Genomic DNA, 15884 nt, shown 5'->3' with positions numbered 1-15884 from the left:
ACACTCTTTGGTCCCTCGTGAGTCGGCGATAAAACGAACGAATCCGAACAATCACGAGGACAAAAGCGATTGCAATACGAAGATGCTGCTTCGGTCAAATCGACGGTGAGCTTCGGAGCATTTTTTTTTTGTGTTTCGTGGAAGACCTACTGTGAGTGGAAGTTTTTGCCTTTATGAAACGACTGGAAGTGAGAGCCCATGATGGTAACAATATTAATGGTAAAAGAACAAAACAACTTAACTTCATTTTTTAGTTAAGTCGCTTGTAGTCAAACTAATGTCTTTATTAGGTTGTGATACTTGCTGCTGGGTGATACTAGTATCATACTGCGAGGTATTTTGCAAGATGATCTGAATGGTTTTAAACAACAGTCCACGCGAAAAGTTAGAACTTACAAATTTAATAGTTTTGATATATGATCAACCTCAAGTGCTACTGATTTCGATGAATTTCTGACTAAACGATGAATTTCTAGCTAAACCTAGATTCATAATTCAACCCGTCCTTTACGCAAAAAAAGATACACGAGACCACAAATTATGTATAAAATGTTCAAAAGTAATTTCAAAAGTAAATGTCAAACATTTCAATGGCACTAAACAATCCGAGAAGTTTTGTTTACGGTCACATCAAGTGGTAAAGGCGATTCTGAACATGTCCTGTTTTTTAAAATTCTGTTTTGTTATTTATGGAAAACAATAAACGGGAAAAAATTGTACAGTGTGAAGAAATGTCAACGAGACTCAACATCCTGCGTGAGCAATAGATGAAACCAATTTGATCAAGCTTGATCCGTGAAGAACTGAAGTATAAAGCTGCCAGTGACATCTGCTTCACACACAACATTGTTTTCTTTTTTGTTTTTTTGTCACTGCATATCTTCATTTAGCCTTTTTAAAGCATGTTTTACACAGGCAACCTTTATTTCATTTTTTTTTTCTTTGCCTTGTTACTCGTATCACATTAACTTCACGCAAAACAGGGTCGCCTGTAAGACAGCAAATTGTGCATTGAATTTCACCTTAAGCATCACAAATAATGAAGCCATATGTATGAAAAAGGATTCATATTGAGGTAGTGCAAAAAAAACATAATCATACTTACCCATATCACCAAAACTGGTTGATTCTTACCTAGAAAAACAATCTAATTTCGCGTATCTCCAAATTATGTCGAGACCCGCATGCGTATACTTTAGCTGAAAATGGAGTGGGTAAATTTGAATAATTAATATCAGACATACGTTAAAATGTTAGTCAGTAAACACATTAGAGAAAGTGAGAAGAATATGAAATATACTTGTAATGAAGTGAAAAAGATGAATATTTCAGTGTAGCTGTCATTACCCTTTCAATTCGTTACCTAATAGTCGTTAAAACATGTGCCAAAAATTATGAAGTTATCAGGCGTATTCTATTCTTATAATCGAGTCGTCTCCTCGTCGAGTTGATGATTTTTTTTGTGTTCATTTGTATAGAAAAGTTCATTTTGGAGTTCATATTCTCGACTCGAATCGAATTGAGCTCAAAATAGAATACGCCTGTATATTATTATAATAATCATCACACAAGAACAAACAAAAATACAATGCATTTATATTAAACATGATAAACAAAACTAATGATATGAAAATGTTCCATGATCTATGCTTGCAGGATTGGAGGAAACCAATATAGTGTGTATTGATATCGATACAGGGCAATTGCACAACGTATTCGCAAGTCAGTACCAGCGCTGCCCCTCAAAATAAACATCAACTGAAAATAATTTATACTGAAAAACAATTTAAAAATTATATTAGTAGTGTAGTTGGCCACAACTGCATAGTGCCATAAATGGAAAAGTGCACACCATATAAAGTATCAGTAATAAATTCCATGGACACTCATGATTCACAACTTGCTCGTTACGCTCCCGAAACATAGGATGAAGTGCTTTTCATATGTTACCGGTGCTGGAATTAAATTCCTTGTCAATGTTATTGTGGTTTTAGAAGATGCGTCTCGCAATTTATTACATTCAAATGTCAGGTTACAACGGTTTTTAGATATCTCAAAGTAGAGGAAATTTAATTTCATTCAATCTGTAGCCAATAGTAAAATCGTGAAAACTGGAATCTCCTGATACTTACTTGCTGATCTAGCAAAAGCTTTTTTTCTAAGAGAATTTCTACACATTTGAAATTTGTAGAATAAGTTGGATTGGTCATGGAAGAATGGTGCCTCATTCTTTTGCAGGAATGCTTTCAACACCTTCAACTTTTTTTATCAGCTTATGAAAATTGGAGCGAATTTTGTCGTAATGTGTTTCAAAAGTATGTATGCGCAGGATGGATTGTGGTTACGTGTGGCGTGATGAAAAAAGCTAGACCGTTCAATAAAACCTTATGTAAAATATAATGAATCGCAGAACATGCCTGTAGAAGTTTATTTTAATTTTTAAGGCACAAAGGGAATCACAAGCCAAAAACTCACAGCTTACAAAATCTAAACTTAATTACTCAGTTGTCAGATTTATCAACAACTGTGAACAACTGTCAACAAATGTGAACTCGAAATATTAAAAACATAATAATGTTAATTATGATTTTGCTCACGAATCAGATTTCGGGTATTTTTTATCGGGTTGAGTTCATTATGTTTTAAATATTTACTTTGTTTGCCAACTTGGCCGTTACGTTTTCACGATTCGACTAATATACTCCGTGTAGACGCCACGTTGATGTCTGCCGTTCATTTTGGATTCTTGGTTGGTTTTGTTGATGGCATTCAAAAATATAAACATGTAATTCAAAAACATCTATGAAACAAAGTTAGTCACAAAAATATAAATGATAAACAGAGAAGGTAAACGCTCAACGCAAGAGAATAAACGCACTGTACAAGATCGCACTAAGTCCTTTTACCTTCGTGGCTCTGTTTTGCAATACGTTACAATAACCCTATTGTTTGGGATAACCTTCATGTAAACTTTCAAGTATTCGATCGAGCTAATGTATGTTTGTTGATGGATACGTTTATACATATTTATTACCACATTGTCGAAGCACTCACAACAACAAAAATGCACTCTCTCACTTTCATTGAGGGCACAATAAAAAGCATATATCTTGTGATGCGAATAAATAGACAGAGTGCGAACACTACCACAGCGAGCAGCCTGTCTTGCTGATGGATTAAAACATAATCTATGATGATGTTCGAAAGTTCATATGTACGTGTACGCATATGAGCCCTATTAGAAGGAATGCATAAACATCGTCAAAAAACCATTCTAGTCTTGGCACGCGTTGTTCAAAATACGGGTTTCCTGTCTTGCAAAACACTTCAAAAAAATGTCCGCTAGTGTAACCGCGCGACTACACGAGGGGAAATATACAGCGAAATGAAATATCTATCAGGAAACGCATCATAGCAACCAACTGATGTGCAATGTAAATAAATAACGTGTAGGGGAAGGTAGGTAAAGACGAACACTGCGGGTAAGATGGACACTTCGCATAAATGCATGAAAAAGGTAATTTTCGAGTAATTTAACAATGTAGAATCCAAACTGAAGGTAAAACAACACATTTGAGAACATTTTTGGCATAATATATATAAAATTGGTTAAATCCACGAACAAAATAAATTTTCAATCATGTGCACCCTTGTGGATCTAATTTGACTACTGCCGATCTTAAGCTCTACAACTTGTATTGTTTATATTTCCGGAAGTTTTATTTCATGAATGGGTTGTCGTGATCATCAATGAAAAAACTGGCGAAAGAACGAGGATAAAAGCAATACAAAATATTGTTTTCTGGAATTTATTGATTTTTTTACATCTTATATCAATTGGTGATGAATATATTTCTTCAAATATCTTAAATAAGGGAATTCCGAGGCTATAAATCAATCAGTAACGAGAGAAAGTATTGAAATAAGCGAGAAATTAAACACCGGTCTAATGGTCTAATGGCTACTATCATTCGTTATGCTATTACTTGCTCGTCGCTGATGAGGCGCTTCACGAAATCCAATATCTTCTCAGGACTTGGACAACTTTAAGCAATAAAAAGATGAGGCATTTATACGACATTGTCCAGGAATAGATGAGAAATTCTATTGGATTACTAAAATCAATTGTTGAATTTTGACATGGTGGAAAATGGATTAAACTGTTAACAAGTCCCTCATGAATACTGGGGTCGTGGACTTTTTGCGGAGTAATTTCCTAAAGGGAAGTTCTAGACTGTTGTTCTGTAAGCTAGAGCAACGTCAGCTGTAAGTGCGCGATATTTCAATAATGCTTTAGATTCTGCATTCTACGATATATTACAAGCGCCGTTTACAATTCCTAAATTCATGGCTGAATAAATCGCCGTTGCAATAGACCAAGAATTGGTTTATAAACGTACCAGGACGTGGAAAGCGATAGAATTTGTTAAAACTGTATTGTAAAACTTTTCACTTTCTAACCTTTTCTACAGGTGTCCATCTTACCCTTCATGGTGTCCATCTTTCCCATATCAGATGTCCGTCTTACCCGAACATTTCAAAACTGCACGAAAAAAAAACATGTTTTTCAATCATGAAAAAACACAAAAATCGATGGAAACTTAAAAGTTTTAACACATTTTCTGATAAAACATGAGTGTAAGATAATGTATGCACATTTTCATGGTCGTTGCACTTATATATCCCTAGATTTTTCCATTTCCCTTAACGTGTCCGTCTTTACCTACCTTCCCCTACAAAATTGCAACTAAATCCAGTTAATAACTTAAATATCAAGTATTTCGTCATTTTTTCAGTGAATAATTCATCATTTCTTCCAATTAGGGAATGTTCTGCTTGAGAAAATATTATTATTATTTCAATATGAATTTTGAAATCGGATGTTGTATCTTCTACCCAACGCTTTAGCTGTACCTGTCAGATATTTCACCTGTCGTATAGTTCATTTCGCTTTATATTTCACTTCGTGTAGCCGCGCGGTAAGCAAAGTTGAGAATATTTGCCTATTTTTTTTAATCAATTTGTAAAAAAGCAAAAAACACGAAACTAATAATAAAATAATAGGGTAAATGTATTGGGCAGGTTAGTCTAGCAGTTTCACTAAAACTGAAAATTTTTTGAATATAATTTTTTTATTATATTTCATAAAATTCACAATATTTTGAACGATAAACTATTGTATTATGTTGTACTATTTATTTATTTGCCGATTGAAATGTATTTTTTAGAGATATTCGTGAAAATGCAAACACTGTTTTTGTTACCATTTTCGGCAGTTTGGTCCTATTTTCGGCAACGCGAATACGAGTCGGTAAATGATTTAATTAATGCCAATAGGTAGACAAAAGGGGCGGTCCCGTGGTACAGTCGTCAACTCGAACGGCTCAATAACACGCCTGTCAAGGGTTCAAGCCTAGAATGGACCGTCCCCCCGTAGCAAGGGATTGACTATCCGGCTACGTGGTAATGAATTAAGCCTTGAAAGCCTGTATAGGTCGGGGCATGTCCGCGTTGGACGTTACGCCAAATAGAAGAAGAAGGTATACAAAAATGTAAAAAACATATTTACACTCTCACTTTTCTAAGATTGGTGTTGAAAAGTACTTAAATTATTAATTTTATGGTGCCCCTTTTGGTCATTTTGCTGGCAGATTTTACAGTCGTTATGATGTGAGTTACAAACAAAATAGGCATTGGAGAAATGAGACGGCCTGACGGCTTTAGATTAAGGCTCCAACTGGCTCACAAATTATCATTTTTCGCTCAAGTTATTGGATTATTTATAGTGAAATTGGTATTATATGATACAAGAAATGTGATTTTATGTGTCGACATACGCATTGTAGTGTTCTGATCAAGTTATAAATGAATGCAGCAAAATCAAAAGTGTGTTATTGTTTCAAGTTTCGACAGGAGCCCACATTGATCTGTTAAAAATCAACATTTAGCGTGTACCGTTTTTCGGCAGTATTGAAAGTGAATATTTACATGTTTTTCGTGATTTTAAAATTCTAAACGGGCTAGAATAAATTATACAACCATAGAATGTTTCCTAAAAACCACACATTTATTCATTTGCTATTCTGGTTCTCTTAAAAACCTACCGAACTATTGGCTGACAACAAATCTGAAGAAACATGTTGAACTCTTCCCATTTTGTTTGATATTTTGAAAAATATGCAAGGAAGTGATATGATACTTCCTATATGAATAAGGAATGAGCATAACTCTATTTAAAAAATATGTGTGGAGACTATTTTCAGCGGGTTTTTCCAGACTACACGTTTTTAGTTACCCTTGCCGAAAACAAGTACACTGCCGAATATTGGTGCAGTTACCCTACTTGATATTGAAGTAACATAATAGATTAAGTGACAATTTTGTATACGTTATTTCTTTACACTGCACATTAGCTGGATTCTGTGATGCGTTTCCTGATAGATATTTTGTTGTGCATTTCGTCCTGTGTGGCCGTTCGGCTAGAGAATGAAAAAAACTCTCGTACAGTTGTATTTTTTCAATAAGCTGCTTCTTTCACCCGGAGTTTATTATTAGTTGAATAAAAACAAACGTGTTTCAAGCAGTCTGTATGGTTTACTTAGCATAGAGACTAAACATTGGGGCCACTAAACAACCACAGTCGTCTGCATAATGTGCGGTAGTTTATTTACACTGCACCATTTAACCGACCTCGAAATTGCACTCTTCTCCACAATCAGTATAATTTAACCGTCGAGAGGCTCATTGCCCGATAGAGTGGTCTGTTAATTTTGATTTACAAAATTCAACGTACTTACTCATCATTATAATTTTATTTTTGCATGTATATTGTTCTTTCTTGATTCCAGGGATTTTCATGTTAAATAATAATAAGAATTAGTAAACAAATCGACTCGAATGGATATAACACAAGCAAAAATGTGTAACATAAAAATGTTTCTTTCAATTACAATTCGTAATACTAAACTCGTTCTCATTCAATTCGTTTATGTTTATACTTTATGCATTTGGTCTGCCAAATTTGTACTTCCACTCCACTATTTCCGCTAAATCAGCAATTGAAGTTTATTTTTTCACCATCGGCCAAAAAGCACTTAGATCACACGGTGAGCACCCTCCAAAACAATTTGTGGCTTTTGAATATTGTGGCAAAATGAGGATTGTTCCTAAACCGGCTGAGAAGATAACAGACAGCCCTAGAACACGTGCATAGGACAGAAAACGGTTCGCAAACAAAGAGTGCATCGCAATCATACTGGTACGCCAAAAATTCAAATCTGATAGTGTGGAATATTTCGATCAATTGACACGGTTTGCATGCGACGGTTTGTGCTTCTGAAAGCGTGTGACATGGTTTCCACCATTGCTTTTTCATTCCTGGTATGCTGACATGCTCTCGATACCACTCGTAGCTGAAGTGTTTCGAGAAGTGTGCAGCGTGGACGAAACGATTTAGTGGATGAAACTGTTAGTGTATTGGCATTTGGTCTACCATCGGCGTAGAGGGAGGAAAACAGCGCTGCAGAACACATCTAACGAAATTGAAGTAGAACCGTTCGATTCAAGTGTTTCCTAGTGGAGTGGCGAGGTTTGGGGTAGGGAGTTGGAAATAGAGTTCGGGGGCGTTGGTCAAAGAAATTGATGAGCATAAGTTTCGTTCTTCATTTACCCCTGTTCCATTCGTACTACGGTAGGAGTTATCTATTGAGTGGTTCTCCGTTTATTTCTTTCCAGATTTTCCCGTCGCAATGCATCTATATTGGCGGTAAGGGAGGTTCTCCAGCGTGTGCTAAAGTTCTCAAAATTGGAATGATTTAGAGTTGCTTCATACGCCTTCTTTTCTATTTATTGCTTCGTACCTCACTTCCCGTTAGACCTCTCGTGGTCGTCATCTGTTCCGTCTGGTATATTTAATTGCTGTGTCTTTTTCTCTTTCTATTTCTCTTCCCGGAAAATGCAGCAAAACTTCGTGATGTGTCGCATTTTGATCTTTGCTCCTCGATAACAATTAGTAGAAAAGAAATGAATTCAGCAAATTTATCGAATTTATATTAGTACCAGCATACCACGCATGTTAGTTTGGTATCTGCTTGGTAATAGTGCTTCATCAACTAAACAATTTAGGTTCAAGTGAGGTTGAGCAATAACAAAACATGTCTAGCACTTTTCAATAATTGGTGCAAATATTGTAATGATAATAAAAGCATTGTCATAGATACTTCGTCTTTTTCAACTTAGCGTAATGGGCGTAAACCCTCAATCCTCATCTATCATAATTTTGCTGAGCTTGTTCAGCAAAAATTCCACAACCACCATTTGATCTACACCGATGGATCAATACAAACCGGTTTCAATACCTTTCGGCCAGACCACTTATTTATACCTCTATCTTCACCATCGAAGCAATAGCCATGATTATCGCTGATGACGAGGGTCTATGCAGAGATAATCCCAACGCGATCTTCACTGACAGTGCAAGTGTCCTTTAGGCATTTGAATCTTGAACCACTTGTGACTCGAACATCCAACAGCTCAGCAATATACCAAATTCACCCCAAGTCACTTTCTGGTGGATCCCTCGTCACACAGGTATTCATGGAAACGAAGTAACAGATTGATTAGCCAACGCAGGATGTAGTAACTTGCTATGCTAACATAACACTCTTCCACACCGTGACTTCATTCGGCTTAGCTAAACCATCGTCGTTAATAGTTGGAACGGTTGTTAAGTTTGCAGTGGGTAAAAAGTTTTCCTGAGAACCATCAATACTACAACATCACGATGGAGCGAATGTTAACCACACTAAGATCAGATAGTAGCCGGCATCGCGAATAAATGAACACATTTTAACAGTCGTTTAAAGTTCATTTTGGTTTAACCGAGTTCATTTGTTGTTCATTCCTGTTAAAATAAACGGCCGTCAAAACAGTTAACGACTGCTCGATATCGCATATAGGCAAACACGGGGAAAAAATTCGAGCAGTATAATTAAACGACTGTTAATTTGTATCGCATACGCTCTTCACAGTCGTTTGTTTAACGACAGCATAGGACCAGTCGTTAAAATTAACAAATGAACTCAATGCGTTCGCGATGCCAAATTCTAGCAATTTTTAACGACTCTGGTTAATTTTTAACGACTGTTAATTTTAAACCAATTCTTTCGCGATACCAGCTAGTGTTATCACGACTTCGGATCCGACACATCCGGTTCACCATCGAAATACTGCAGAACGCATCACCTGCAAATTGGACCCCAGCATCGACACTATCCTCTCAACAGACAGCCATTGACAAAGATAATTTTTAAAATATCTACGTATTACTACCATTTTCAAGGAATTATAACTAAAATTGCATGTATACCAAATAATTTTTTTTAATAAAATCGGCGAGTAGCATTAAGTAAACCTCAACTACCCAGTATCAGAGTATAAGCCCAAAACGACTTGCAAAGAATATTGTTAGTTTTTAAGATTATCATAAAATTATTAACTAATAAACAAAAAATAAAAAAGTCACTTATTTTCAAAAAGGTCTTTGATTGAAAATTCGTCAACGACAATGATATTGACATTTTTCAAATAATTGATTTTTCATACAATTAATATTATATAAAGGAAATCGATGAAAGGCCTAACAGCAGATAAGCTGGTTCCCGTAAAGGAATAAGTCCTAGAGTAGGTTGTTTATCCTAACGAGTTTTGTAAATATTAATGACGAACGAGGATTGTATTAGTAAGAGATGGACAGGTTGCTACACCAATAAGAACGACATCAAATATTTTAGTTGTACTTGGTGTACACAACCCGTAAGCTACTCATAAATCTTTTTTTAATATAATACTTCTTTTTTATACCTGTATAATGAAATCACTACCCTAATTAAGTATGCTCGTCTCAAAGGTATGACAACATTTCTTGTTGGGTTAAAGTTGTTAGGTGGACAGGTACTTTATTTCAGAACCTTTCCCTCATCTTTACCTTGAAAGGAGCCCGTAATCCTGAAAGTTCAAAAGTTACTTGTCTACGTGTCCAACTTTCTATGCATCAAATTATCACTAGTTGTTTAATGCATACAAAATATGCTAATTTCATTAGACCCAACCCAAAATTTGAGTATAAACTACCTTTAGCCCCTTCTGTCATCAACAACAGTATTATGAATTAATTTATGCACAATTTTAATAAGTATTGTTATATAAGTATGTTCTCTCCTGGTGTACATACATTTGTGAAAATATGTTTTCACGTAATAAAATTATTGTATTTAAGTAAAAACACTAAGGTGGGCATATATTTATGAAAGTTTCAACATTTATTTATTTTTTAAACATTAAATTACACAACAAATTATAATGTTATTTCATAACAAACAGTCTAAATGTAGATCCCTTTAAAATTTTACAATAACCTACACGCCATCTCATTGCATCACGCTAGCAGAAAGTCATTCATATTGATAATGTGGCTAATAAATATTATAATGGAGACCAGTTCCCAGTTTTCTGAATTTTATCCAACAGACCACCGGATACCCCTAGATATTAAATTGATACAAGTTTTATTACAACATAAGCAGTTTTCATTTATTTTTAAATAAAAATACAACTTTAATTTAAAATAATCTAATCAATCAAATTTTATCTACCTCAATTACAAACCACGAAGATGTCCGTTGGTACAGTGATCATCTCGCATGACTTTCAAACATGCTCACCATGGCTTCAATCTCAGTATGGACCGTAACTTCCCATATGTTGGACTGAATATCCTGCTATAGATAATCATTGAGTCACTGATGATAAGCCTATTAGAGATACAGACAGGTCTTGACCGACAACGGTCGTTATGCTTAAAAAGAAGATGGAGCACCGTGAACAGGGTGAACCTATAAAATGCTGTAGGCTGAATTAAGTATCACACGAATGGTTTGTTTGTCTCATTCATTCATTGCCAAACTCTGGACGGTCGGACTCACCGCTAAGCCAAGCCCTGGCAGAAAAGCAAAGCAAATTAGTAAACTTGTGCAGTCATGTGCGAACATTTGCACCGCAATGTAAGTCAGCTGGAAAGGAGCAAACGCTGAAAGTTAGCTAGCCTTTCTAATTTGCTCGACAAACCGCTGAACGCTTTCCTGCGGGCAGATTCGCGTGAATCTGCCCAGAACCATCATTAAAAAGAGTTCATTCATTTGGAAACAACCTTGCTGCGCGGCCTCAATATTTCAGCACCAAACATTCCTTCATCACTTTTACCATGATTATACCTTGCAGCAAAGTTGTTGATGTGTAACAGTTACTTTTGTTGTTGGTGGGTTTACCCTGAGGCTGGCACGCTGTTACGTATTATAGTGATTTGTTTCATTTTCAGGATGTAAAATAAACAATCCGAATCCATTGAAGATATCCTATAACCAACTGTCGATGATTTTATCGAGAATGCTGCATTAAAATGAATTGAATGTGAGAAAATCGGAACAGAAAATGGGGCTAGCCAATTGCTATAGTTATGGTATGTTTATAATCATAATGACAAATGCCAAACTCTGTGGATATTTTTGTAGTTTGACAAACAGTCTAGTGTGCGATGAATCTACTCTCTATTGCAAACTTTGTATTGTAATAGTATGAACCAAACCAACTGAAGGAACTGTATAATGTTAACCTCAAACCCTACGGTTAATGCCATTCAAGTTGAAAAAAAAGATAAAGTTTATTAAGTCAATAATAAGCAGAACAATCAAAGCACACACAATGTCTAACTGAAACTATATATTGAGAAAAACGTGTTCTTAAGTAAACAAGTGAAAATTATTCTTATTTAATTAGTAATTTTGTTCTTTTCTTCTCTTTTTTCATATTTTTTCGTTTCATATTTTTGATTAACTCGTTACCACCCCCTTTTTACCACCGCGATTTATGACAGTCGTTGAATTCTCTCGTAATAGTAACATCCAGCTGAGTAATTTCTTATATTATTTCACTTTTTACCAGAGATGGCTACGCAATTAACGCAATGTCCCTATAGGAAAAAAAAAAGATTTATTGCTCCTATCCGCTTTAAGTGATCTACTTTACTTTAAGTGAAAACATTATACTTATCAAAACATTATACTTAACAAAGATTCACCAGTACCTCATCAACACTTGCCACTACATTTGTTTTGCTGATGGTGAACTAAACTGCTGGATACAGCTTTGAGAATAAGTGTGAAGAATACATTTCTATTAGACTTAAAAACATTCGACATTACATTGGACCGGTTTCTTGCCGGTTCTTTCTGCTGCTGCTAAATACGTTGCATACGATCTAGAAAACCAGCATAATCGTGTAGCAGAGTCTGAGTTAAATGGTCTGGGATATCTTTTAACCTTCTCTAGAGCTCTTGAGAAATCACAATGTACGCAAATAAAGGTGTGTATGAAACTTTCTGTAAGCACACGACAGTCGTTGCCATCTGGTTTCTGGTGTATATGTGTCTATATGAGCCATTGAACCATTAGGCAATAATGAACGACACAATCTACATAGACGATGCTGTGTTTGGTGTAGTGAATGTCTTACACTTCATTACGAAGAGGTTAAGTTTCTATCGTTTTGTTTTCCTGGATTGTGTGGATGTTGTCTCGTCTAAAAATATCCCGGCCCAGGATATACTTATGCACGTGCAACATAATACACCTGAGACATTGGAAAATGAGAGAAAAAGTGGAAACAAATTCGCTCAAATGGCAACGTCGTCAGTTTCAAAAATAGCTTTTGAAACAAGTTTACAACAGAAAGTGTTAACGGAGGGTACGCCGTTTAGAGCATTAAATCACTTTTAAACTTATGCTCTATTGCTGTTTCGAACATTGATTTCACTATTATTCTCGATAGATTCCTATAGATAGATTTCAATCTTGTTCCCGTACTTAATAGCTTTAGATAAGAGCACTACCGTTCTGCCGTTGTTCAGTTGACAATCAAAAGAGAAAAATAGAAATAGAGTTATACATACAGAATTAGTTGTTGAAGGAAAAAGCATCAAACGAAAGGCGAAAATGATGTGTAAGATATTGTTTTAAGCAAGAGACTGATTTGAACTTGAATTTCTTTTTGTGTACTTTTACTGAAATGTAACGACAAGCAATGCAAAATTTATTTTTTCTGGCAACTACAACTTACACTTGCAATAACATTCGTACAATTATTTTATATTATTACCATTGCTTACGTATGCCTTTTTTTAAAACAGCAACATTATTGCAGCTTTTTATTCTAGCTATATTGTTACTTGAACAGAGGCTGATTGTCAAAATCGTACCATGGGGCATAACTTATGCTGTCAGAATCCACACAATATTTTGTCGAGGTAAGTTAATTACACAACGCAGAAATCATCTTCTACATAATTTACCTTTGTCGGAAAGCTCATGCTACATTACCTCTGATAAGGGAAATGGATGAATGAGCTTCCCGGATTCTACCTATCCATTTACGGGGTTCCGTCCTAGCAATATTCAACGCGCTCGTGTATAGCCAGCGGCTGGTCATGTTGCTGGAATGAAGTGCAATTATCAAAGACTAGCTGCAACACTCACATGAAAGAGGGAGATAAAAAGGAAGAGAGAAAGAAATAAAGAGAACGTAAGTGTGTGTGTGTGTGTGTGTGAGAGAGAGAAAGAGAGAGAGAGAGAGAGAGAGAGAGAGAGAGAAATTAACGTAGACGAGTTTGTTGCTATATCCCAATATTGTGAAGGAAAATGTGACTGATATGCTCAATTATAGATGGCGAGAGTCGATTGGAATGCAAACATTTTAATCAAATATGATATAAAAGGAGTGTTTCGGCTTTTCTGCAAGGAGCTAGTTTGAAAGGGATCGCATGGATGGAGGTTTGTATTCGCTGGATCTTGTCGTGTGAAGCTTTTCTAACTAAACACGTCTCAACATGTTTCCTCACATATTTATTTACGGCAAACAATGTGTCAATTTAACCATGCATAGTACTTCTTTGGAACAGGAACATAGTACGTCATTGGATGAAATGTATTATAACACGTTATCAAAAACCGATTCTTTCGAAAACGTACGATTCTTTGACCACGAGTCTTTTTTCCCAACATTTTTTTATAAATTATACTTTTAAGTGCATAAATATGGTGCATACAGATTTAGCAAACTTTTTGTTACGTAACATTGGTTTTCTTTTATCTTAAATATTTGTTACAATAGTGGGGTACCATAGTTAGTAAGCACTTGCAAAAACTTTTGCAAAACTTGCAAAACTGCAAAGTGGATGATTGACAATATGTTGGAAACTGTTATAAGGTTCCAACGGACTGTCAGCCAAGGCGATGTTTTGTGCGCGCGAAAAGAGATAAAAAGGCAAGGAAATCACATAAACGAGGACAATAACAAGAAAATATTCAAAAGTGAATAAGCAATAGCAAGAATAAAAGTAAACTAATTTTTTGGTGCACCTGTAGTGCCAACCTAAGAAATTCATTTTATTCAATTTTTCCGAGTTAGAACTGCAGTTTCTAACACAATAAGTTTATAAAATCAAATTTTCACCAATTTCAATTTAAGTTGTTCTCATACATAAAATTTATTGAATATAGTTTCAATTAAAACACACCGTTAGTATTCCCAGAACAATCGATCACCAACACAGCGTTGTATCTGTTAGATCAATCTTCAGGTTTCATATAGTTGAGATTTGCATTTGTTTTGTCGCTGCAGATCGTAGTGTCTTCGGCCGAAATCCATTGACCCCATTCGTTCGCTAAAGCAGCAAAAGAAAATAGTATATATTTTCACGCTTGTGGATTGTAGATATAAACAGTGATCAAGAAAATTAGCCAACGTGTGTTTTGTGCGAATCATTTCGTTCTATTCCACAATTAATTGATGTGTTACGAAAAAACTAAAAATACCAAGGTGAAGAAATTTAATATTTTTCCTGTAATAGTGTTAATGGTGATCCGTCCACTAGCACATCAGTTACCAAGACTAATCTAAAATGCAGAAGAAACAATAATTTAACTGTCCATGACGCATGTTTCGATATTAATTTGATGTGGGAATACGTGTTATGAATTATAAATTACTTCTTCTCTGTGTCCCTAGAATTGTGCTCTGACGGAACCCACACCAAATAAACGTACTTGCTAGTTATCTATCTCAGTTTCTTCTCATTTACTCATTTTAATTCCTTTCATTTGGCATTCTCCACTTCTGTCGTTCGGAAAACGGATTCATACATCTCTTTGGCGACTGGGATTTCTGTATTGACCACTGCTTCTATGTCCTATCCAAATTGGTTTTGTATAATCCATATATTACCCATTGCCTCGATTTCTACGAATAGTTTGCGCCAAAGAAATGATTTAACAGAAAACATCAGATGGAAATCTGTTCTCGGGGTGATTGTATAAACTATTCTCAGCCAGCGAGGGGATGGAGTAGCTAGGTAAAAAAAATGTTCAATCATATCCATAGTATGTATTTCTCATAATTAAACATGAATTTTACCAATCCCATAGCAGCTTAAATTTGATTAATGCAATATTTCTGTTATCAGCTTCCATTTTTGTCATATTTTATTCGAACAGTATCAAATTGATTATATTTATTAGAGTATCGCGTACTCAGAATAATTCTGTTTAATTATTTTTTAAATAATTCTCTTTTCCTGATCAAATGAATCTATACAGCCAACTCTTTATCCATAAAATTATTTAAACGAATACAGATCAGCTATATTAAATCAAAACATCATAAAACTCATTGCACCATATTTATTTTATACCATACATTTGTTTCGATCCATTGAGAGTAGAATACTCTCACGTGTGTAATATTATTATGGTCAGCAATTATCGTATAATTGGAT

This window comes from Anopheles coluzzii, chromosome 2 (assembly GCF_943734685.1).
Source record: "Anopheles coluzzii chromosome 2, AcolN3, whole genome shotgun sequence".
In the NCBI taxonomy this organism is placed as follows: domain Eukaryota; kingdom Metazoa; phylum Arthropoda; class Insecta; order Diptera; family Culicidae; genus Anopheles; species Anopheles coluzzii.
Note: the sequence above shows the minus strand (reverse complement) of the source record.